This window comes from Symphalangus syndactylus, chromosome 19 (assembly GCF_028878055.3).
Source record: "Symphalangus syndactylus isolate Jambi chromosome 19, NHGRI_mSymSyn1-v2.1_pri, whole genome shotgun sequence".
In the NCBI taxonomy this organism is placed as follows: domain Eukaryota; kingdom Metazoa; phylum Chordata; class Mammalia; order Primates; family Hylobatidae; genus Symphalangus; species Symphalangus syndactylus.
This window is the reverse complement of record NC_072434.2, coordinates 17,146,954-17,171,953: the sequence shown is the minus strand read 5'-3', so window position 1 is coordinate 17,171,953 and position 25,000 is coordinate 17,146,954. Positions and strand designations below refer to the sequence as shown.

General features: G+C 41.7%; 1 long non-coding RNA gene across 3 annotated transcripts in view; it reads left to right on the top strand.

The window, feature by feature from the left end:
* Positions 1–4,689: 4,689 nt before the first annotated feature.
* Positions 4,690–25,000, top strand: part of LOC129458674 (uncharacterized) — a 41,071-nt gene continuing 20,760 nt past the window's right edge. For all 3 annotated transcript variants that reach the window (XR_008649698.2, XR_010114702.1, XR_008649699.2), the window contains exon 1: positions 4,690–9,034. This is a non-coding gene — a long non-coding RNA (uncharacterized lncRNA). The remainder of the gene's footprint in view (positions 9,035–25,000) is intronic.

The following is a 25,000-nucleotide window of genomic DNA, read 5'->3' as shown; positions in this document are numbered from 1 at the left end:
TCAAGCTTTTTCCCTTGTCTTCGAATTAGGGGAAACAATAGTGCCTACCTCACGTTAGTGTTTTGCCTTCTGCAATACAATAATGAATGCAAAAGAACTTTTTGTGCACATAGGACTGTAGAAAAAAACAATGATTAATTCATTTTCAATCTTTCATCTCTGACTATTTGACTCTGACAGGTGCCATCCAGATTCCAACAGTGACTTTTAGCTCTGAGAAGTCCAATACTACAGCCCTGGCTGAGTTTGGAAAATACATTCATAAAGGTCAGCTGCAAATCAGGGGCAAGGGGTGGGTGGTGGAAATAGCAGTGGAGACACAGTTCTTTTACAAAGTGATGAAGAAGTTTATTTTGCGACTGATCAGAGGACAATCTAATTCTCATGGGCAGCGAAGAGACTGTAGATTTGCTCTTGGAAAAACTAAGCCACCATATGCAGGGCAAAGATTGAGAGTTCATCCAGCCATTGCTTTAGAGTATAAACTCCCTCAATCTTTGCCCTACATGTGTGTCATTCAATAAATGTTAAATCATCAAAAAGTAGAACTAGAGTTTCCTTCTACTTGTGCAACTGCCCAGAACTATGTTCCATGCTCCTCCCACCCCTACCTCCTTACACACCCTCACACACCGGAACACATACACTCCATGTACTCAGGCCTACCCCAGATTCATTACTAACACATTTCTAGGCCTTTAGGCAGTCAACAACTTTGAGCTATAACATCAGTCCTTTTCCCTCATTCCCACCACCCATTGAGTACAGAGCTGAGGAAGGATGGGTCAGAGGAAAAAAGGATTCTTGGAGCTCCTCTCTCACCTTATGAAAATCTCATGGAGAGTAATGAGATTACCTTCCTAAATCTAATTAAAAACAACCCCTCCAAAGTTGTCAGAGGTGGGAGAAGCTGGCCTAGGAGCAGCAAGCAGCCCCCTCTCTAACACCCTGGGACAAATGGCTCTGGGATTAGCCATGCATGGTGGCGAGCACCTGTAGTCCTAGTTACAGGAGGCTGAGGGGGGAGGATTGCTGGAGTCCAGGAGTTCAAGGCTACAGTGAGCTATGACTGTGCCACTGTGCTCGAGCATAAGTGAGAGAGCAGGACCTTGTCTCTGAAAAAAAAAAAAAAGAAAGGAAAGAAGGAAAAAACGAAAATGAGTGGCTCAGGGATTAATGCCCAGTAGCCAAGCTGAGGCCAGGCTGAAAAGGCTGGAAGTCTTTACTAAATAGGAGATAAACATAGGAAAAGAAATGTATAGTGACAATAAGCTAGATAAGCTAGGTGACAAGATAAAACCATATTCTTCTTCAGTTTTCAGGTATCCACAGAAGTATATGTGAATTCTTCCAAAAAGCCCAGAGAAAGATAAAATTTATTTCTCCTATATAGCTAAGGTCGTTTGAATAATTGGCCCTAGGAACATCTATACCTGCATGCAGAAGTACGATCTTGTTCTAAACAGAATAATCTTTATGTTCACATAACACATACACTAGATGTGTGGCTTTTTAAAAAGAAAAATGTCTCTGAACTTTTTAATGTAATATTTAAATATAATTTGGTTAATGAGGCCTACTAATTTAATATAATAATTTAATATAATTTGGTTAATGAGGCCTCCTATGGTCAAAATTTAATGCATCCCTCATCTGCATAGCCCTTTAACACGTACTTGTGATAGCATGTTATAGGTCTGACCAAGTCTGAGCTTGAGATATTGACCATCTTAATAATGAGTCTTTTTTTTTTTGAGATGGAGTTTTGCTCTTTTCACCCACCCTGGAGTGCAATGAACTTAAACTATACCCTTGAACAAATGGACTTAACTGTTATTTACAGACTATTCTACCTAACAATTCAGAATATACATTTTTTTCATCAGCACATGGAACATTCTCCAAGATAGGCCATTTAATCAGCCACAAAACAAATCTCAATAAATTTAAGAAAATAAAAATTATATCAAGTACTCTCTCAGACTACAGTGGAATAAAATTGGAAATTAACTCTAAAAGGAACCCTCAAAACCATACAAATATGTGGAAATTAAATAACCTGCTCCTGAATGATCTTTGGATCGACAATGAAATAAAAATGGAAATTAAAATATTCTTTGAACTGAATGATAATAGTGACAGAACATGTTAAAACCTCTGGGATACAGCAAAAATGGTGCTAAGAGGAAAGTTCATAGCATTAAATGCCTGCATCAAAAAGTCTGAAAGAACACAAATAGACAACCTAAGATCACACCTCGAGGAACTAGAGAAACAAGAGCAAACCAAACACAAACCCAGCAGAAGAAAAGAAATAACAAAGTCAGAGCAGAACTAAATGAAATTGAAACAAACAGAAAACAATACAAAAGATAAATGAAACAAAAAGATGGTTCTTTGAAAAGATAAATAAAATTGATAGACCGTTAGTGAGATTAACCAAGAACAGAGAGAAGATCTAAATAAGCTCAATTAGAAATGAAACAGAAGATATTACAACTGATATCATAGAAATACAAAAGATCATTCAAGGCTACTATGAACACCTTTATGCACACAAACTAGAAAATCTAGAGGAGATGGATAAATTCCTGGGAATATACAACCCTACTAGATTAAATCAGGAAGAAATAGAAACTCCGAACAAACCAATAACAAGTAGTGAGATTGAAATGGTAATTAAAAAATTGCCAACAAAACAAAGTCCAGGATCAGACGGATTCACAGCTGAATTCTATCAGGCATTCAAAGAAGAATTGGTACCAATTTTACTGAAACTATTCCATAAGATAGAGAAAGAGGGAATCCTCCCTAAATCATTCTATGAAGCCAGTATCATCCTAATACCAAAACAAGAAAAGGACATAATAAAACAAGGAAACTACAGACCAATATCCCTGATGAACATAGATGTGAAAATCCTCAACAAAATACTAGCTAACTGAATCCAACAGCATATCAAAAAGATAATATACCATGATCAAGTGGGTTTCATGCCAGGAATGCAGGGATAGTTTAACATACACAAGTCAATAAATGTAATACATCACATAAGCAGAATTAAGAACAGAAATTATATGATCATCTCAATGGATGCAGAAAAAGCATTTGATGCAGCATCACTTTATGATGAAAGCCACCAGCAAAGTCAGCATAGAAGGGACATAACTCAAAGTAATAAAAGCCATCTATGACAAACCCACAGCTGACATTATAGTGAGTGGGGAAAAGTTGAAAGCATTCCCTGTGAGAACTAGAACAAGAAAAGATGTTTACTTTCACCACTGCTATTCAATATTGTGCTGGAAGTCCTAGCCAGAGCAATCAGACAAGAGAAAGAAATAAAGGACATCCAAATTGCAAAAGAGAAAGTCAAACTGTCACTATTCACTGATATAATGACATGATATGATGACATAATTGTATACCTAGAAAACCCTAAAGACCCATCCAGAAAGCTCCTAGATGTGATAAATGAATTCAGTAAAGTTTCAGGATACAAAAACAATGTACACAAATCAGGAGTACTGCTATACAACACCAACAACCAAACTAATAATCAAATCAAGAACTCAACCCCTTTTACAACAGCTGCAACAAAATTAAATACTTAGGAATATACCTAATAAAGGAGGTGGAAGATCTCTACAAGGAAAACTATAAAAAACTGCTGAAAGAAATCATAGATGATACAAAGAAGTGGAAATATATCCTATGCTCACAAATGGGTAGAAACAATATTGTGAAAATGAGCATACTACCAAAAGCAATCTACAAATTCAATGCAATTCCCATCAAAATACCATCATCATTCTTCACAGAACAAAAACAAATATTAAAAATTCATATGGAACCAAAAATGAGCCTGCATAGCTAAAGCAAGACTAAACATAAAGAAGAAATCTGGAGGCGTCACATTACCTGACTTCAAACTATACTACAATGTTGGTGGAAGAGCTGAGGCAGGACTAGCTTGTCTGTCATAATGTAAAAGAGTCTTGGAAGATGTCTGGGATCCAGGGTCTAAAACCCCTCATGGCCTTTGGAGCACCAAGCTCTATGCCAAATGGTGGAAGGCTGCCCTGACATGCCAAAATCTAAGCCCAGGGCATAAAACCCCTTGTGGCTTGTATGGAATCCAGGGCTCAGGGCATAAACCCCCTCATAGCCTCTGGAATATGCACAGACTTGTTGGTTCCTTGCTTCTTACTCGTAAACATGTCCTCCATTATCTCAAGCAGCAGAGCATATTCTATATGCATCAAAGAAAATGCTAAACCATCAAAGGTATGCTTAATGCACCACTATCTTTCTACCCCCACGTCCTCATGCCCTCACCTGTTTACCCCCCCATCTGCACGTCCTCACCACCTGCTTCTTTGTTTGGTCACCAATAAATAGCGTGAGCTCCCAGAGGTTGGGGCCTTCACAGCCTCCAATCTAGTGTTGGCCCCCTGGACCCACTTTATGCACTTTTAACTTGTCTTTTCTCATTCCTTTCACCCCACCGGACTTTGTAGCCCTGACGGCCTGGTGTTGGGCCTGATCACCCCAAAATTTCTGGTGCCTAACATGGAGCTATGAAGACCATGGTAAAGGAACACTAGAGTGTGTGAAAGCAGAGGACACATCATCAAAGGACACCTGAGGATGGCTGAAAGAAGCTTTGTGGGTAAGCTGGGCACTCTGAAGAACCCAGGTAACAATGGGACAAAATGAAAGTAAACATTCTACTTATTTAAACTTTCTGAGGCATTTATTATAGAGAGTAGGAGTGAAAGTTAGTACTCAGAATTTATTAACACTTTTTAGTACAGTGGAGCAGTTTTGCCCATGGTTCCTAGAACAAGGGACAATGGAGTTAGATGAATGGGAAAGAATTGGCAGATATCTAAAAAAGGTGCATAAAGAAGGAGCCAAAATTCCAGTTTCTTTTTGGTCAGTGTGGGCATTGATAAAGGCAGGTCTTGAGCCATTTCAAACAAATGATGAGGCAGATTCAGATAAGGAAGAGGCAAACGAGTGTAAAAAATTAGCTTCAGATTCTGAATGTGAGGAACAGCAACCAGAAGAAATTAAAGAAAGGGAAACTAAAACAGATATATTTTAGTAGCCCGTTGTTTCCACTTGCTGAGTTAAGTGAATGGCCACCACCTTCCTCCCCCCATAATGGTCGAGAAGATGAATTAGCTGCAAAACTTACCACCCTGGTAGCTGCAACATTAAAACCTGGAGGAATTGGTGATGCTATACAAAATTCTATTCAGAAGGTTAGAGCTGAAGGAGACTTAGAAGCATGGCAATTTCCCATTACTATAATCCAGCAAGGAGGACAGAATATAGCTAATTGGGCCACCTTTCAAGTTGTTAAAGGAATTCAAGCAAGCCATTAGTCAATATGGGCCAAATTCTCCTTTTGTACAAACTTTACTAAAAAATGTGGCTCTTGATAATAGATTAATATCATATGACTGGGATACTTTAACAAAGTCTGTTCTCACTCCATCTCAGTACCTGCAGTTTAAAACCTGGTGGGCTGATGAAGCTCAAACTAAGGCAAGAGAAAACACACAAACACAGCCGCCTGTGCCTGTTTCCTTTGAATGGTTAATGGAGTTGGGCCCTAATTGGGGATGATTAGACAATTAAGCAGTAATGGAGGATGTTGCCATTGTTCAGTTTCGCACTGTGTGTTTATGTGCATGGGAAAAAATAAACGTTACAGAAGAAATATATCCTTCTTTCTGTTCTGTCCGACAAGGACCTAAAGAACCATATACTGACTTTATTGCTCAGCTCCAAGAGGCTGTGGATAAAGCTGTAACTGATAAAACAGCTCAAGACGTGGTAATACAACTTCTTGCATATGATAATGCTAATGCAGAGTGTCAAGCTGCCATTAGACCTATGCAAGGGAAGCCTCGTTTGGCTGAATATATTAAGGCTTGTGATGGCATTGGGGGTAATTTACATAAGGCTACTCTTTTAGCTCAAGCTATGGCTGGATTAAAAGTGGGAAAAAATATGCCCCGTTTCTCAGGCTCTTGTTTTAGTTGTGGGCAATTTGGACACCCAAAAAAGGAATGTAGAAAAGGAAATCAAAAGGCAAAAACTATTACCATCAATCAACAGAAAAGTTCCAGTGTATGCCCCTGGTGTAAGAAAGGGAATCACTGGGCAAATCAGTGTCGTTCTAAATTTAGCAAAGATGGGCAACCTCTTTCGGGAAATGGGAAGAGGGGCCCACCTCAGGCCCCTCAACGAACAGAGGCATATCCAGCACAGCCAGTGCCCTTACGAAAGTACAACAGTTGTATCCCACCACAGCAGGCAGTGCTGCATAGATCTTTGTAGCACAGTTCCCATTTCCTTACTTCCTGGGGAGCCACCAAAGAAGGTCCTCATGGGAGTTAGGGACCCTTTACCCTCAGGAACACTTGGCCTATTGCTTGTAAGGCCTGGTTTAAATTTAAGAAGTGTCACTGTACATACAGGAATAATTGATTCTGATTATACCTGAGAGATTCAGTTAGTTATTAGTTCCTCAATTCCATAGTCTGCTTCCCCAGGAGAAAGAACTGCTCAGTTGTTACTGTTACCTTATACAAAGCTAGGAAGTAATACAGTAAAAGGAACAAGAGGCTTTGGTAGTACTAACCCAGCAGGAAAAGCTGTATATTGGGTTAATCAAATGTCTGACAAAACACCTATTTGTACAGTAACCATTCAATGAAAAGATTTTGAGGGGCTAGTACATACTGGAGGTGATGTTTCTAGTATTGGTTTAAATCAATGGCCCTGGCATTGACCAAAACAAAAGACACCCATTGGTATTGTTGGAGTAGGGGCTGCCTCAGAAATTTTTCAAAGTTCTTTAAGTTTGCCATGCCAGGGGCCAGATGGCCAAGAAGGGACAATTCAACCTATTATTACACCTATTCCTGTCAATCTATGGGGTAGAGACTTATTACAACAATGGGGTGCTGAAATATCTATTCCTATGGATCAGTATAGTAATAACAGTAAACAAATGATGAGAAAAATGGGATATCTCCCAGGGACGGGACTGGGAAAAAATGAAAATGGCTAACCAGAACCTTTAGAACTAAAAGGGCAAACAGATAGAACTGGATTAGGGTATCATTTTTAGGGGTTGCCATTGCTGAGCTCCCATTCTTCTTGTTTGGTTAGCTGCCAAACTGGTTTAGGTGGAGCAATGGCCACTGAAACAGGAAAAACTGGAGGCTTTAAAAGAATTGATACAGGAAAAATTGCAAAAGGGACACAGAGCCTGCTTTCTCCCCTTGGAATTCTCCTGTGTTTGTTATTAAGAAAAAATCAGGGAAATGGAGAATGTTAACAGATTTGAGTGCTGTTAATGCTGTAATTCAACCCATGGGTGCACTGCAACCAGGGCTGCCTTCTCCAACAATGATCCTAAAATACTGGCCTCTCATAGTGATAGATTTAAAAGATTGCTTCTTTACCATTCCTTTAGCTGTCCAAGATTATGAAAAATTTGCTTTTACTGTTCCTGCTATAAATAACAAAGAACCAACAGACAGATACCATTGGAAAGTACTGCCACAAGGCATGTTAAATAGCCCAACTATTTGTCAAACTTAGGTTGGAAAAGCTATTAAGCCAGTTAGAGAACAATTTAAAAAATGTTATATCATACACTACATGGATAATATTTTATGTGCAGCTGAAATTAGAGAGGAGTTAATACTATGCTACAAACAGAAAAGGCTCTGACTGCAGCAGGGTTAATCATAGTCCCTGATAAAATCCAAACTTCTACTTCCTTTCAATATTTAGGAATGAAAGTAGAATAAAGTACTATTAAGCCTCAAAAAGTTCAAATTAGAAGAGATAATTTAAAAACTCTAAATGATTTTCAAAAATTATTAGAAGACATTAATTGAATTCATCCCACTTTAGGCATTTCTACTTATGCTATGTCTCACCTCTTTTCTACCTTACGAGGTGATTCTGATCTTAACAGCAAATGCTCCTGTCCAAAGAGGCATTAGAGGAACTTCAATTAATTGAAGAAAAAATTCAATAGGCACAAGTGACTCGAATTAACCCTATGCAGCCATTACAGTTTTTAGTTTTTCATACTAAACATTCACCAACAGGTGTTTTTGTTCAACAGGATGATTTGGTTGAGTGGCTTTTTCTACCTCACAATACAACTAAAACACTTACTCTGTACTTAAATCAAATTGCTGTACTAGTAGGACAAGCAAGGCTGCACACAATAAAGTTAATGGGACATAATCCAAATCAAATTATAGTTCCATTAGACAGACAACAAATTCAGCAGGCTTATATTAATTCCCAGGAATGGCAAATTAATGTGGCAGGTTTTACTGGTGTTCTTGATAATCATGATCCTAAATCCAAAATATTCCAATTTCTTAAATTAACATCATGGATATTGCCTTCCATTACTCAAAAAACCCCTATTGAAGGGGTCATTACTGTTTTTACTGATGGATCTAGTAATGGAAAGGCCTCATTTTTGGGACCTCAACAACAAGTTTTTCAAACTGACTTTGCTTCTGCTCAAAGGGCTGAACTTATGGCTGTGATAACCATGTTAAAAACTTTTAAACAGCCAGTAAACATTGTTTCTGATTCAGCCTATGTAGTGCAAGCCACACAAAATATTGAATGTGCCTTAATTCAAAATGTGACTAATGACCAAATTAATGTTTTATTTCATTCTTTACAGCAAGCAGTACAACAAAGACATTCCCCTTTCTATAGCACTCATATGAGAGCACATACTAACCTCCCTGGCCCTTTAACTAAACTTAATCAAAGGGTGGATAATTATATGGGGAAGAGGATTTGCTCGTGTCTCTCCAGGTAACAATCAGGCACCTGTGTGGGTGCCCACCAAACATCTGAAGATCTATCATGAGCCACACCAGGAAGAGAGGACTCTGGGAAGAGCCAGAGCTCCTGATATGAGTGATGGCACAAATGAACATCTCAGAGACAAAGGAAAAGACCAATGGAGGTATACACTAATGATAGTTTTTGGATTGCCTGGTTCTACTGATGATAGAGGCCCATCTCACCCCCAAGAGGAAGGAACAATTATGAATGTCTCATTGGGATTTGAGCATTTACCTATTTGCTTGGGAAAATCCAATGGGTGTTCACCTCCCAGTCATCAGACTTGGCTGGCAATAGTGCCTGAACATAACATCTCCGTAGCACAATTACATATGCTTTCTGGTCTTAGTATTTATCACAATTATTATGCTTCTGTAACTGAAGTTTACTGCCCTCAAAAACCTATCTGTAAAGTGGATTGGACATGGGCAGAAAAAATGAAGGCATTTGCTTGGGAAGATTGTATCACATGGAAAGCAGAGGTGTTGCATAATGATTCATATGGAGTCATTATTGATTGGTCCCCTAAAGGGGCATTTATGAGGCTCACCCCTCAATCTGTAAGTAATGTTCACCCTGCATCTAAACAAAATAATCAGATGGTGGACACTATAAGAAGTACAGCAAGAGATCCTATTATTTGGGCATATGGTGGTATGGTGGTACCTCAGCCCCAAATGATATGGCCTGCTGTAGGAGCAAAACATAAAGAATTATGGAAAATATTAATGGCACTAAAAAAAGATAAAGATTTGGAAAGGGAAATATACTAAGCTGACCCAATATATAATCCTAATTACATGTTAGAATTGGCTCACAATGATTCAGTCTGGATATAGAGTTGTGTCCATCCACCTTTCCTGTTTGTAGTGGGTGACTTAAAACTTGATCTCCTTAATCATCATATGACTTGTCAATAATGTAGATTTTTTCTTGTGTGAATTCTTCCTTGTATAACACTCATCATTCTATTTTGATAATCATGATCCTAAATCCAAAATATTCCAATTTCTTAAATTAATATCATGGATATTGCCTTCCATTACTCAAAAAACCCCTATTGAAGGGGCCATTACTGTTTTTACTGTTTTTACCTGTGAAGGTTTCCCATCCCTGGGAAGCCTCTCCTTCTGTACATATTATTACTGAAATTCTTCAAAAGATTTTGAGGCACTCTCCGTGTTTCATTGCTACTTTAATTTTCATTATTATGGGATTGATTGCTGTCACAGCTACTGCTGCAGTAGCTGGAGTTGCTTTGCATTCCACAGTACAAACAGCAGACTATGTAAATAATTGGCAGAAAAATTCTACTCTGCTGTGGAATTACCAAAATAATATAGACCAGAAACTAGCTGATCAAATTAATGATCTCCAACAAACTGTAATGTGGCTAGGAGATTGTGTAGTTAGTTTAGAATATAGAATTCAGTTACAATGTGATTGGAATATCTCTGATTTTTGCATTACTCCTCATCTGTATAATGAAACAGAGCATGAGTGGAAAAAAGTTAAAAGACATTTACAAGGTCATACTAGAAATTTATCTTTGGATATTGCAAAACTAAAGGAACAAATATTTCAAGCTTATCAGGTACATCTGACACGAATGCCAGGAACAGAAGTGCTTGAAGGAGCTACAGACGAATTAAATATGCATGTGTTCTGTTCCAATGGAACAGAATACAGAACCCAGAAAAAAAGCCAAATATTTACAGCCAACTGATCTCTAACAAAGCAAACAAAAACATCAAGTGGGGAAAGGACACCCTATTCTACAAATGGTGCAGGGATAATTGGCAAGCCACATGTAGAAAAATGAAGCTGGATCCTCATCTTTCACTTTATACAAAAATCAACTCAAAATGGGTCAAAGTCTTAACTCTAAGACCTGAAACCATAACAATTCTAGAAAATAACATTGGAAAAACTCTTCCAGACATTGGTTTAGGCAAAAAGTTCATGACCAAGAACCCAAAAGCAAATGCAATAAAAATGAAGATAAATAGATGGGACCTGATTAAACTAAAAAGCTTCCACATAGCAAAAGAGTTAATCAGCAGAGCCAACAGACAACCCACAGAGTGGGAGAAAATATTTGCAAACTATGCATCTGACAATGGGCTAATATCCAGAATCTACAAGGAACTCAAACAAATTCGCAAGAAAAAACACTTGTTTTGTGTTTATTCTGTAAGTCAGCAAGAAAAAAATAACATAATTTCATTAAAAAGTTGGTAAAGGACATGAACAGACAATTCATAAGAAGTATACAAATGGCCAACAAACATATGAAAAAATGCTCAACATCCCTAATTATTAGGGAAATGCAAATCTAAACCACAAGGAGATACCATTTTACTTTTGCAAGATTGGCCACAATTTAAAAAAACAAACAGATGTTGGCATGGATGTGGTGAAAAGGGAACACTTTTATATGACTGGTAGGAATGTAAACTAGTACAACCACTATGGAAATCAGTATGGAGATTCGTTAAAGAACGAAAAGTAGATCTACCATTTGATCCAGCAATCCCACTCCTGGGTGTCTATCCAGACGAAAATAAGTCATTATATGAAAAAGACATTTGGACACGCATGTTTATAGTGGCAAAATTCGCAATTGCAAAAATATGGAACCATTCTAAATGCCCATCAAGCAATGCGTGGATAAAGAAAATGTGATTATATATATATATATATATATATATATATATATATATATATACACAATGGAATACTACTTAGGCATAAAAAGAACAAAATAATGGCATTAGCAGCAACCTGGATGGAGTTGGAGACCATTATTCTTTTTTTTTTTTTTTTTTGAGACAGAGTCTCCCTCTGTCACCCAGGCTGGAGTGCAGTAGTGCAATCTCAGCTCACTGCAACCTCTGCCTCCCAGGTTCAAGCGATTCTCCTGCCTCATTCTCCCAAGTGGCTGGGACTACAGGCACACACCACCACACCTGGCTAACTTTTGTATTTTCAGCAGAGATTTTCACAACGTTGCCCAGGCTGGCCTTGAACTTCTGACCTCAAGTGATCTGCCTGCCTTGGCCTCCCAAAGTGCTGGGATTATAGGTGTGAGCCACCGTGCCTGGCCACATAGTGAAGTTTTGATACATATAATGTATAGTGATCAGATCAAGGATATTAGCATATCCATAATCTCAAACATTTGTCATTTCTTTGCAATGGGAACATTCAATATCCTTCTTTTAGCTACTTGAAACTATATACTGCATTATTGTTAACTATAGTCTTCCTACAGGGCTATAGAACAGTGGTCTCCAACCTTGTTGTCACCAGGGACCAGTTTGGTGGAAGACAAAAATGTGTGGGGGAGGGGGAATGGTTTAGGGATGAAACTGTTTCCCCTTAGATCATCAGTTAGATTCTTAGAAGCAGCATGCAACCTAGATCACTTGCATGCACAGTTCACTATAGGGTTTGCGGTTCTATGAGAATCTCATGACCCCACTGATCTGACAGGGGGCTGCCTGCTCACCAGCCACTCACCTCCTGCTGTGTGGTCTGGTTCCTAACAGGCCACGTACCAGTACCAGTCTGTGGCCCAGCGGATGGGGATCCTTAGTATTGAATATTAGTACTTTTTCCTCTTATCTAGCCATAATTTTGCTTTTCAAAATTTTTTATTTTATTTTATTTTTTATTGATATAAGATATTTTACATATTTTTGGTGCACTTTTTTTTTTTTTATTTTGCAGTTGCAAGATTTAATAGAGTGAAAACAGAGCTCCCATACAAAGGGAGGGGACCCAAAGGGGGTTACCCACTCCTGGCTCGAATGCCTGGGGTTTATATCCCAATCATTGTCCCTCCCACTGTGCTCTCAGATGATAGATGATTTGACTATTTCTTTACCTCCTGCTTTTAGTCTAATTTGTATTTTAGTGAGCCCTCTTTACTACCTGATTGGTCGGGTGTGAGCTGAGTTACAAGCCCCATGTTTAAAGGTGGGTATGATCACCTTCTCCAGCTAGGCTTAGGAATTCTTAGTTGGCCTAGGAAGTCCAGCTAGTCTTGTCTCTCAGTCCGCCTCTCAACAGGAAAACCCAAGTGCAGTTGGGGAGGTTGACTGATGACTGCTCTAACTGCTTCCTGCTGAATTCGGGTGTAGTAGGGGTTGTGCAGTTGAGAGTTCCTCAGGAGGGGTGCCTTTGATGTCGTCAACATTGGAGCATGGGCTAGTAGGCTGGTCCAGGGGTCCACGGTAGATCTTAGTCATGGACTGCACCTGGGGCTCCATTTGAAGAACTATTTGTAGTTTTACAATTCTGGAGGAGACAAACTTAACAAGGAGGTTAAAGATACAGGGATTGAAATGTATGGCCTGAAGTGCAGGAGCATATGGGTGTGGGTGGTGAAAGTGGGGTTTCCTTTAGAAAAACTCCTGTACAATGGGGCATCAATATTTCTGGGAAGCTGCCCTCTCCATAGAAGCTCTTGGTAAGGGGAACTACTGGTAGTACAGTGGCATAGAGGAGGTGCAGAGTGTGAAAGGGGGTAAGAGAACAGTAAAAAGAAAAATATGACAAGGGAGGGCCTTGGGGATCTATGATTCTAGTTACTTTCCTCACGGTTGTTGCTTGAAGAGCAGGTGCAGATCCTCTAGAGGTTCACAGGAATAGCTAGTGTTGTCTTCTGGATTTTTGGGTTCCTTTGGCAGTATCCAGGGTTTGACTCAAGTGTGATGTATCCAAGACTCCACTCCAGCCACTTTAACTGTGGTTGGGGTAGATAAAATGACTGGGTAGGGTCCATCCCAGGATGTGTCTAGGGATGGGGAATTAGAGGGAAGGGACTTGACTAATACCATGTCACTGGGGTGGACTAATTCCTTTCTCTCCTCTCAGGGACAGGTTCCCTATAATGTTTTAAGAACTTGTTGATGTTTGGCTAAGGAGGTGATGTCTGCAACTAAGTAGGCCATCTCTCGGTCAAGCACAAGGTCATTGGTTAGGAAAGGCTGTCCATACAGCATCTCATATGGGCTAAGTCCTGCTTTCTGGGGAAAGTTTCAGATTCTTAGTAAGGCTATAGGCAACAGAGCAGGCCATGCAAGGTGGATTTCTTGGATTAGTGTTTTTAGATGTCACTTGAGTGTTTCACTCATTTTCTCGACTTTTCCTGAGGATTGTGGCTTCCAGTCATAGTGTAAGTGATATTGTATGCCTAACGCCTGGGATATTCCCTGGGTTACTGTAGCCTTGAAAGTAGGGCTATTGTCACTCTGTGAGCCTTGGGGAAGTCTGAATCTTGGAATTGTTTCATGAACTAGTGTCTTTATTACCTCTTGGGCCTTTTCTGTTCTACAAGGAAAAACCTGCACCCAACCAGTGAAAGTATCTACCCAGACTAGTAGATACTGAAATCCCTGAGATTTGGGCATGTGGGTAAAATCTAGTTGCCAGTCTTCTCTTGGGTAATGGCCTGTTCTTTGTTCTCCTGAAGGAGCTTGGCGATAAGGCAGGGGATTATTTCTTTGGCACACTTCACAGGCCCTGACTATCTGCTTGATAGTTTTGAAAAGGCCTGGTCCAGTAAATAATGATTTGGCCATCTGATGGGTGCTATCAATGCCTAAGTGAAAGGTCTGGTGAAGCATTTTAAGTAATTTCCATTGGTTAGCTGCAGGCAAAAGTATTTTTCCTTTTTCGGTGGCTAGCTATCCTGAGGGGAGGAAACTATGTTTTCATGAAGTTCCCCATTCTATTTCTTCTGCTGAGTACTGGGGCTTGGTTTCCTGAAGGGGATTACCCCATACCAGGGGTCCTTCTATAAGCATTTCTAATGGAGGGTCCCGCCTTGCAGCTCTTTTGGCTTCAATAGCTGCTTGGCGCTTCCCTTCTCTTTCCCTTTCCTTTCCTTTCTGATGACCCTGGCAGTGTAAGACTGCCACTCTTTAGGTTTCTGTACAGCCAATAATAATCTCCTAATGGCTTCCTTATGTTTGATAAGCATTCCATCAGAAGTTAGGAATTCCCTTTCTCTCCATATTGCTGCATGGGCATGGAGGACTAGGTAAGCATTCTTAGACTCTGTATATATATTTACCCTTTTTCCTTCTCCTAATTCTAGTGTATAATGGCCACTGCTTTTGCTAGGATGTCTCTCCCTAACAAAGGAGTGGGGCTTTCAGGCAAAATTAGAAAGGCAAAAAAAAGTAAAGTTCCCCAGTCACGACTTAGTATCTGGGAGAAGTATTTAGTGACTGCCTGTTCTAGGACCCCTCAGATAGTGACAGATCTGGAGGACAGTTGTCTGGGACAGGAGAGTAAGACTGAGAAGGCTGCACCAGTGTCCAAGAGACAGTTAACCCCCTGGCCCTCAATGGTCAAGCATACCCAGGGCTCTGTGAGGGTGACAGCATAGGCTGGCACTTGCCCTGGGCACCCTCAGTCATGCTGCTGGATCATCTTGTTAGTGGCTTCTGACTCAGAGGACCTTGGTACCCTGGGGCAGTGGGTCTTCCAGTGATTCCCTTGACATAAGGGGCATGGATGAAGGGGCGGCTTATTTCTATTCAGACAATCTTTTTTAAAGTGTCCTTGTAGACCACACTGGAAGCAAGCCCTATTAGGCATTCAATTTGCCCAGGCTTTCCCTTTTTCAGAGCCTCCAAAGTCTGCTTGCCTGAGGGCCCTGACTAAAGTGGTGACCTTTTTTTTTTAATCCCATTTGTCCCATTCCACCTGCTCCTCCTGATCTCTATTATAAAAAACCAAGTTTGCCAAGTTCAATAGGGTTTTTAAGTTTTGCTCCAGGCCTAAGGTGTACTTTTGAGGCTTTTTCTAATGTCTGCAACTGACTGAGTGATAAACTTATCCTTTAAGATTAGTTGGCCTTCAATAGAGTCAGGTGACAGAGGGTATGATTCCTCAATGCCTCCCTTAGTCTCTCCAGAAAGGCGGTAGGATTTTCTTCCTTTCCCAGTGTTATAGTGGACATCATTGAATAATTTATAGGCTTCTTCCTAGTTTTCTTTAGTCCTTCTAGCACGCAAGTTAGCAAATGTCTGCAGCACCAATCTCCATGTTCTGATTCTGCGTCCCAATGAGGGTCTACACTAGGAACTGCCTGCTGGCCTGTAGGGAATTGTTCTCTTTCTTCTGTTGTCATCCTATTATCGACCTGACTGAGATACCAGAGATTGTCAAACTCTGGGGCTGCAGTTGTGTTGGCAATTCTCTCATTTGGGGTTAGTGTCTGATCCAGCAGTAACATTATATATATCTCCATGTCAGCTCAAAGGATTGTCTTAACCCTTGTAAAACATCAATATAGCCATCAGGGTTATCTGAGAATTTACCTAGGTCTATTTTAATTTGCTTCAAGTCTGAGAGGGAAAAAGGTACGTACACTCTGACTGGGCCGGATTCTCCAGAATACATCTTAGGGGCATTTTTGCCTTGTGGGGAATGTTTCCCACCTGAAAAAAGAACACAGAGATGCTAGCACCCCTAGTCATTTTCCAATGAGCATTAGTCCTAGAGCATCCTCTAAGGGCCTAATGCTTATTCCTTTCCAGGGTGCATAACCACCCATGGACCTCTGCTTATCAGATTAGTTATGCTCACTGATGTAGCAGTCCTACACCTGTTTTCCTGCCTTTCTTGACCACAAAGAAAGAGGTCTGGGCTGCTGGATTCTAGTGGCCCTTTACCAGTGTGCCCAACATTGCCTTTATGCTCAGGGGTGAGTTCTAGAGCTGGGCTGGAATATTTCCTAACAACCCAGCTGCCCCATCAAGAGGCATTCCCATAAACAACAGTTCTTATGCAAATTGGTTTCAGAGCGGGTGTAGGTAACCTTTTGAGTCAGGATTGAGATAGAGTTTTTTGATTCTGTAAGTACTTTAAGGCTTGGCTGAGTTCAAACAGCTCGCATGTTTGAGCAGACCAATTATTAGGCAATTTTCCTAACTCTGCTTCTACAAGAGTTTCCGTATCAATTACCGAATACCCATTGTGTGTATGCGTTTTTTTTTTTTTTTTTTCTTCAATCACCCGGGAGGAACCATCTATTGTCCTGTCCTGAAGGGAGTTCCTCCTAGGTCTGGTTGGACCTTTGTATGGTAATTAAGATTTAAATCGCCTGTTAGGTAATCTGCTGGGTTAAGGAAATTTTCAGTGGTTAATGTTAAGTCATCTTTTTCTAACAGAATAGCCCCATACTTTAAGATTTTTGAGTTAGTAAGCTACCTTTCTGCTTTTTTTACTTAGGATAGTTCTGAACTGGTGAGGTGTGCTCACAGCGAGGCTTCCTCTAAAAGTATTTTTCTCCATTCTTCTGTTAGCAAAGCAGTAGCGGCTACCGATTGAATGCATTTGGGCCATCCACGGGTTACTGGGTTAAAGGATTTTTGATAGGAAGGCTACAGGTTGTCAGTGGTCTCAGTGTTTTCGGGCTACGGCCTTGTTTACACTGACAAGTTGGTATTGGAGTGTTATAGGGTCCTGGAGAAGACCTTCAATGATCAATTTTAGGTTTTAAATTTACCCTGGCTTTTAAAGGAATAGGGTACACTGTTTTTTCTTTAATGACTTGTATATCTCTCTCTTTCTCTCTCTCTTTGACTTTCTGTCTCTCTCTTTCTCTCTCTGACTCCCTCTTTGTCTTTGTCTCTCTGTCTCTCTGTCCTCTCTTTGACTCCCTCTTTGTCTCTCTGTCTCTTCCTCTCTCTCTTTCTCTTTTATAGATGGATTTTGGGAACACAGTAGAAGAACTTTCACTCATTGCCCCCATTTGCCACTATAGGAATATGTGCCTCCCTTTTATTTACTCCATTTGCTTTCATCCTGGTCTGTTGTCATAGACCCAGTTCCAGTTGTTAATGTACTGGGTCATCAGTGCTAAGGCCCTGGACAAGGGGCCAAGGCTTGGAGATTGTATTGCAGGGTGGGTAAGCTGGGTAGAAATGTGGGAGGAGAGCATCTTACACAATGGGAAAGCAATCCTTCTAGCTGTCAGGCCTCTGAGCTCAAGCTAAGCCATCATATCCCCTGTGACTTGCATGTATACATCCAGATGGCTTAAAGCAACTGAAGATCCACAAAAGAAGTGAAAATAGCTTTAACTGATGACATTCCACCGTTGTGATTTTTTCCTGCCCTAACTGAAAAGATATATTCTCCCCCGCCCTTAAGAAGGTACTTTGTAATATTCTTCCCCGCCCTTAAGAAGGTACTTTGTAATATTCTCCCCCCACCCTTAAGAAGATACTTTGTACACCTATCCCAAACCTATAAGAACTAATGATAATCCTAACACCCTTTACTGACTCCTTTTTTGGACTCAGCCCACCTGCACTCAAGTGAAATAAACAGCCTTGTTGCTCACACAAAGCCTGTTTGGTGGTCTCTTCACACAGACGCATGAGACATTTCATGCTGAAGACCCGGTGAGCAGGAGACCAGTCCCCTGTCCTCACCCTTACTCCATGAAGAGATCCACCTATGACCTTAGGTCCTCAGACTGACCAACCCAAGGAACATCTCACAAATTTTAAATCGAGTAAGTGGCCTCTTTTTACTGTCTTCTCCAACCTCTCTCACTATCCCTCAACCTCTTTCTCCTTTCAATCTTGGTGCCACCCTTCAAACTCTCCCTTCTCTTAATTTCAATTCCTTTCATTTTCTAGTAGAGATAAATGAGACACTTTTTATCCGTGGACCCAAAACTCCGGCGCCAGTCATGGACTTGGGAAGGCAGACTTCCTTGTTGTTTAATCATTGCGGGGACGCCTGCCTGATTATTCACCCACATTCCATTGGTGTCTGATCTCCACAGGGATACCTGTCTTGGTCATTCACCCACATTCCCTTAGTGGCAAGTCAATTGCAGGGATGCCTGCTTTGGTTGCTCACCCACATTGCGGCCCAGGGCTGCTCACCCCACCCTTCTCTCCGTGTCTACATCCCTTTTCCACTTTCCTGGGGGGCAAGCACCTCCCACCCCTTTTCCACTTTCCTGGGGGGCAAGCACCTCCCACCTCTTTTCCACTTTCCTGGGGGGCAAACACCCCTTACCCCTTCTCTCCATGTCCCCACCCCTTCTCCACTTTCCTGGGGGCCAAACATCCCCCACCCCTTCTCTCCTTGTCTCTACCCTTCTCTTTAAACTTGCCTCCTTCACTATGGGCAACCTTCCACCCTCCATTCCTCCCTCTTCTCCCTTAGTCTGTGTTCTCAAAAACTTAAAACCTCTTCAACTCACACCTGATCTAAAACCTAAACGCCTTATTTTCTTCTGCAACACTGCTTGGCCCCAGTACAAACTTGACAATGGTTCTAAATGGCCAGAAAATGGCACTTTTGATTTCACCATCCTACGAGACCTAGATAATTTTTGTTGAAAAATGGGCAAATGATCTGAGGTGACTGATGTCCAGGCCTTCTAATACACATTGGTCCCTCCCTAGTCTCTGCCCCCAGTGTGACTCATCCAAATCTTTCTTCTTTCTGTCCTGTCTGTTCCTTCAATCTCTACCCCAAGGTCTGAGTCCTTTGAATCCTTCTTTTCTATGGACTCATCTGACCTCTCCCCTTCTCCCCAGGCTGCACCTCCCAGGCCAAGCCAGGTCCCAATTCTTCTTCAGCCTCTGCTCCCCCTACCCTATAATCCTTCTATCACCCCCTCCTCCTCACACCTGATCTGGCTTACAGTTTCGTTCCGTGACTAGCCCTCCCCCAGCTGCCCAACAATTTCCTCTTAGGTGGCCGGAGCTGAAGGCATAGTCAGGGTACATGTGCCTTTTTCTCTATCAGACTTTTCCCAAATCAGCCGGTGTTTAGGCTCTTTCTCATCAGACCCCACTAAATATATATAAGAATTCTGATATCTAACTCTGTCCTACAATTTAACCTGGAGTGACTTAAATGTCATCCTAACTTCTACTCTCTAACTTCTACTCTCTCTCCAGATGAATGGGAAAGAGTTTTTTCTCTAGCCCAATCTCACAGTGACAATCACTGGCTCTACAAGCCAGAACTCCAGGAAGGCATTAGAGCGGTTCCCTGAGAGGATCCCCAATGGAACTATCAGGCAGATTCCCCAGGTATAGCTAGGCGAGATTACATTATTTCCTGCCTAGTTGAAGGGCTTAAAAAGGCAGCATACAAAGCTGTTAATTATGACAAGCTTAAAGAAACTACCTAAGGTAGAGATGAAAACCCAGCCCAGTTCATGGCCTGCTTAGCAGCAACCCTTAGACGTTTTACCACCCTAGACCCACAGGGGCCAGAAGGTTGCCATATTCTTAATATGCATTTTATTACTCAATTTGCTCCCGACATTAGAAAAAGCTTCAAAAATTAGATTCTGGCCTGCAAACCCCACAACAGGACTTAATTAACCTCACCTTCAAAGTGTACAATAATAGAGTACAGGCAGCCAAGTAGCAACATATTTCTGAGTTGCAATTCCTTTCCTCCACTGTGAGAGAAACCCCAGCCACATCTCCAGCACACAACTCCTAATGCCTTAACTGCAGCTGCCAGGGGTTCCTCAAGAATCTCCTCCCCCAGGAGCTTGCTACAAGTGCAAGAAATCTGGCCACTGGGCAAAGGAATGCTCACAGCCTGGGATTTCTGCTAAGCCATGTCCCATCTGTGCAAGACCCCACTGGAAATCAGACTGTCCAACTTGCCTGGCAGCCACTCCTAAGCCCCTGGAACACTGTCCCAAGGCTCTCTGACTGACTCCTTCCCAGATCTTCTCAGCTTAGCAGCTGAAGACTGACACTGCCTGATCGCCTCAGAAGCCTCCTGGACCATCATGGACGCTTTGGGTAACTCTTACAGTGGAGGGTAAGTTCGTCCCCTTCTTAATCAATACAGAGGCTACCAACTCCGCATTACCTTCATTTCAAGGGCCTGTTTCTCTTGCCTCCATAACTGTTGTGGGTATTGACGGCCAGGCTTCTAAATCTCTTAAAACTCCCCAATTCTGGTGCCAACTTGGGTAACATTCTTTAATGCACTCCTTTTTAGTTATCCCCACCTGCCCAGCTCCCTTATTAGGTGGAGACATTTTAACTAAATTATCTGCTGCCCTGACTATTCCTGGGCTATAACCACACCTCATTGCTGCCTTTTGCCCCAGTTCAAAGCCTCCTTCACATCCTCTCCTTGTATCTCCCCACCTTAATCAACAAGTATAGGATACCTCTACTCCCTCCTTGGAGATGGATGATGCACCCCTTACCATCCCATTAAAACCTAATCACCCTTACCCCACTCAATGCCAATATCCCATCCCACAGCATGCTTTAAAAGGATTAAAGCACTTGCCTGTTACAGCATGGCCTTTTAAAGTCAATAAATTCTCCTTACAATTCCCTCATTTTACTTGTCCAAAAACCAGACAAGCCTTATAGGTTAGTTCAGGATCTGCACCTTATCAACCAAATTGTCTTTCCTATCCACTCCGTGGTGCCAAACCCATATATTCTCCTATCCTCAATACCTCCCTCCACAACCCCCCCATAACCCATTATTCTGTTCTGGATCTCAAACATGCTTTCTTTATTATTCCGTTGCACCTTTCATCCCAGCCTCTCTTTGCTTTCACTTGGACTGACCCCGATACCCATCAGCCTCAGCAACTTACCTGGGCTGTACTGCTGCAAGGCTTCATGGACAGCCCCCATCACTTCAGTCAAACCCAAATTTCTTCCTCATCTGTTACCTATCTCAGCATAATTCTTCTTGGAAACACATGTGCTCTCCCTGCTGATTGTGTCCAGCGAATCCCCCAAACCCCAACCCCTTCTACAACACAACAACTCTTTTCCTTCCTAGGCATGGTTAGGTACTTCCGCCTTTGGATATGTAGTTTTACCATCCTGACTAAGCCATTATGTGAACGCACAATAGCAAACCTAGCTGACCCCATAGATCTTAAATCGTTTCGCTGTTCATCTTTCTGTTCCTTAAAAACAGCCCTAGAAGCTGCCCCCATGCTGGCTGTCCCTAACTCATCCCAACCCTTTTCATTACACACAGCCAAAGTACAGGGCTGTGCAGTCAAAATTCTTACACAAGAGCTGGGACCACACCCTGTAGCCTTTCTGTTCAAACAACTTGACTTTACTGTTTTAGCTGGCCCCCACTCCCATGACTGTATCTCTCTGATCCACCTGACATTCACTCCATTTCCCTGTATTTCCTTCTTTCGTGTTCCTCACCCTGATCACACTTGGTTTATTGATGGCAGTTCCACCAGGCCTAATCTCCACTCACCGGAAAAGGCAGGCTATGCTATAGTATCTTCCACATCTATCATTGAGACTACTGCTCTACACCCCTCCACTACCTCTCAGCAAGCCAAACTCTGCCTTAACTCAAGCCCTCACTCTTGCAAAGGAATTATGCATCAATATTTATAGTGACTCTATGCCTTCCATATCCTGCACCACCATGCTGTTATATGGGCTGAAAGAGGTTTCCTCACTATGCAAGGGTCCTCCATCATTAATGCCTCTTTAATAAAAACTCTTCTCAAGGCCGCTTTACTTTCAAAGGAAGCTGGAGTCATACACTGCAAGGGCCACCAAAAGGCATCAGATCTTATTGCTCAGGGCAACACTTTTGCTGATAAGGTAGCTAAAGGAGCAGCCAGCATTCCAACTTCTGTCCCTCATGGCCAGTTTTTCTCCTTCTAATTGGTCACTCCTATTTACTCTCCTACTGATGTTTCCACCTATCAATCTCTTCCCACACGAGGCAAATGGTTCTTGGACCAGGGAAAATATCTCCTTCCAGCCTGACAGGCCCATTATACTCTGTCATCATTTCATAACCTCTTCCTTGTAGGTTACAAGCTGTTAGCTCACCTGTCAAAACCTCTCATTTCCTTTCCATCATGAATATCTATCCCCAGTGCTCCACTCTTGACTCCCTCTTGGAATGGATAGATGATCTTTGCTGACAGGACACACTCCAACACTTTCACCCTGATGAAGTCCTATTCTTTACTTTTATACTCACTCTTATTCTCATTCCCATTCTTATGCCACCCTCTACTTCTCCCCAGCTATCTCCACCACACTATCAATCTCACTCACTGTCTCCTAGTCATTTCTAATCCTTCTTTAACAAACAATTGTTGGCTTTGCATTTCTCTTTCCTCCAAAATCACTGAGGCCTCAATTTACTCACTGCTGAAAAAGGAGGACTCTGTATATTTTTAAATGAAGAACATTGTTTTTACCTAAATCAATCTGGCCTGGTATATGACAACATAACAAAACTCAAGGATAGAGCCCAAAAACTCACCCACCAAGCAAATAATTATGCTGAACACCCTTGGGCACTCTCTAATTGGATGTCCTGGGTCCTCCCAATTCTTAGTCCTTTAATACCTGTTTTTCTTCTTCTCTTATTCAGACCTTGTGTCTTTCGTTTGGTTTCTCAATTCATACAAAACCGCATCCAGGCCATCACCAATAATTCTGTACAACAAATGCTTCTTCTAACAACCCCACAATATCACCCCTTACCCCAAAATCTTTCTTTAGTTTAATTTCTCCTACTCTAGGTTCCCACACCGCCCCTAATCCCGCTTGAAGCAGCCCTGAGAAACATAACCCATTATCTCTTGATACCACCCCCCAAAATTTTCACTGCCCCAACACTTCACCACTATTTTGTTTTGTTTTTCTTATTAATATATGAAGACAGGAATGTCAGGCCTCTGAGCCCATGCTAAGCCATCATATCCCCTGTGACCTGCATGTATATATCCAGATGTCCTGAAGCAACTGAAGATCCACAAAAGAAGTGAAAATAGCCTTAACTGATGACATTCTACCATTGTGATTTGTTCCTGCCCTACCCTAACTAAAAAGATATATTCCCCACCCTTAAGAAGGTACTTTGTAATATTCTTCCCCACCCTTAAGAAGGTAATGTGTACACCTATCCCAAACCTATAAGAACTAATGATAATCCCACCACCCTTTACTGACTCCTTTTTTGGACTCAGTCCACCTGCACCCAGGTGAAATAAACAGCCTTGTTGCTCACACAAAGCCTGTTTGGTGGTCTCTTCACATGGACATGTGAGACACTAGCCATTTACAAACTTGGGGCTCTGGCAAGGGAGGTGGGGAATGGTTCCCACATAACTGCCCATGTTGAAGCTGTATGCCTAAATTGGGGGGGACACCAGGGGTAAGACTCCCTGGGTTCATAGTCTACGTGCCTAAGGATGTAGTGTAGAGCTTCCTTAGATCGCTTTGGAGATATAACTTGCTCTAATACTTGGAGAGGAAACGAAAGTCTGAAGCATTAGTACCTAGGAGGCAGGGATCGGAGGAAGTAGATTCAGAGGTAAGGAGAATTTTGGGGCTACACTTTCAAGAAAGTCATGGTCAGGACCCAGGAGGTATGGGTCAGAAGGAGAGGTAGGGGTGCACACATGGGCAACTGTTGAGTAGAGACTTCTGGCTGTGCCATGATCTCGACCGGCCAATGCCAGGAGTTCAGGATGACAGCTTTCTTCCTCTAGTCAGCCCTTGGCTTCCCCCAGGAAATTGTGAAAGTGGAAGCTGGTTCCAGGCAGACCAATGCTCCCAACCCAGGAGGGTTGGGGGTTGTTAGAAAGCCTTTTCCCAGGAAGCCTCACACTTGAGTCTTAAGTCCGGCAGCCATGCTAATCATTTTTAACCAGCCAACAGGTGCCCAGTATTTTCCTCCAGTTCTAAGGAAGGATAGGACAGAATAGCAAGTGAAAGTGGTACAATATTACTCACTGCTTTGGAGAATCCCTGTACAGTTGCCACCAAATGTTACGGGTGGGTCTTTGTTCTGCACATGTATTTTTTACATGCATAGAATGTGTAACGATCAAGTCAGGGTATTTGGGGTACCCATCACCTTGAGTATTTATCATTTCTATGTATTGGTAACATTTCAAATCCTCTCTTTTAGCTACTTTGAAATGTACAATGCATTGTTGCCAACTATAGGCACCCTACTGTGCAAGAGAATACTGGGGCTTATTTGTTCTATCTAACTATATGGTCGTACCAGTTAACAAATCTCTCTTTATCCTCCC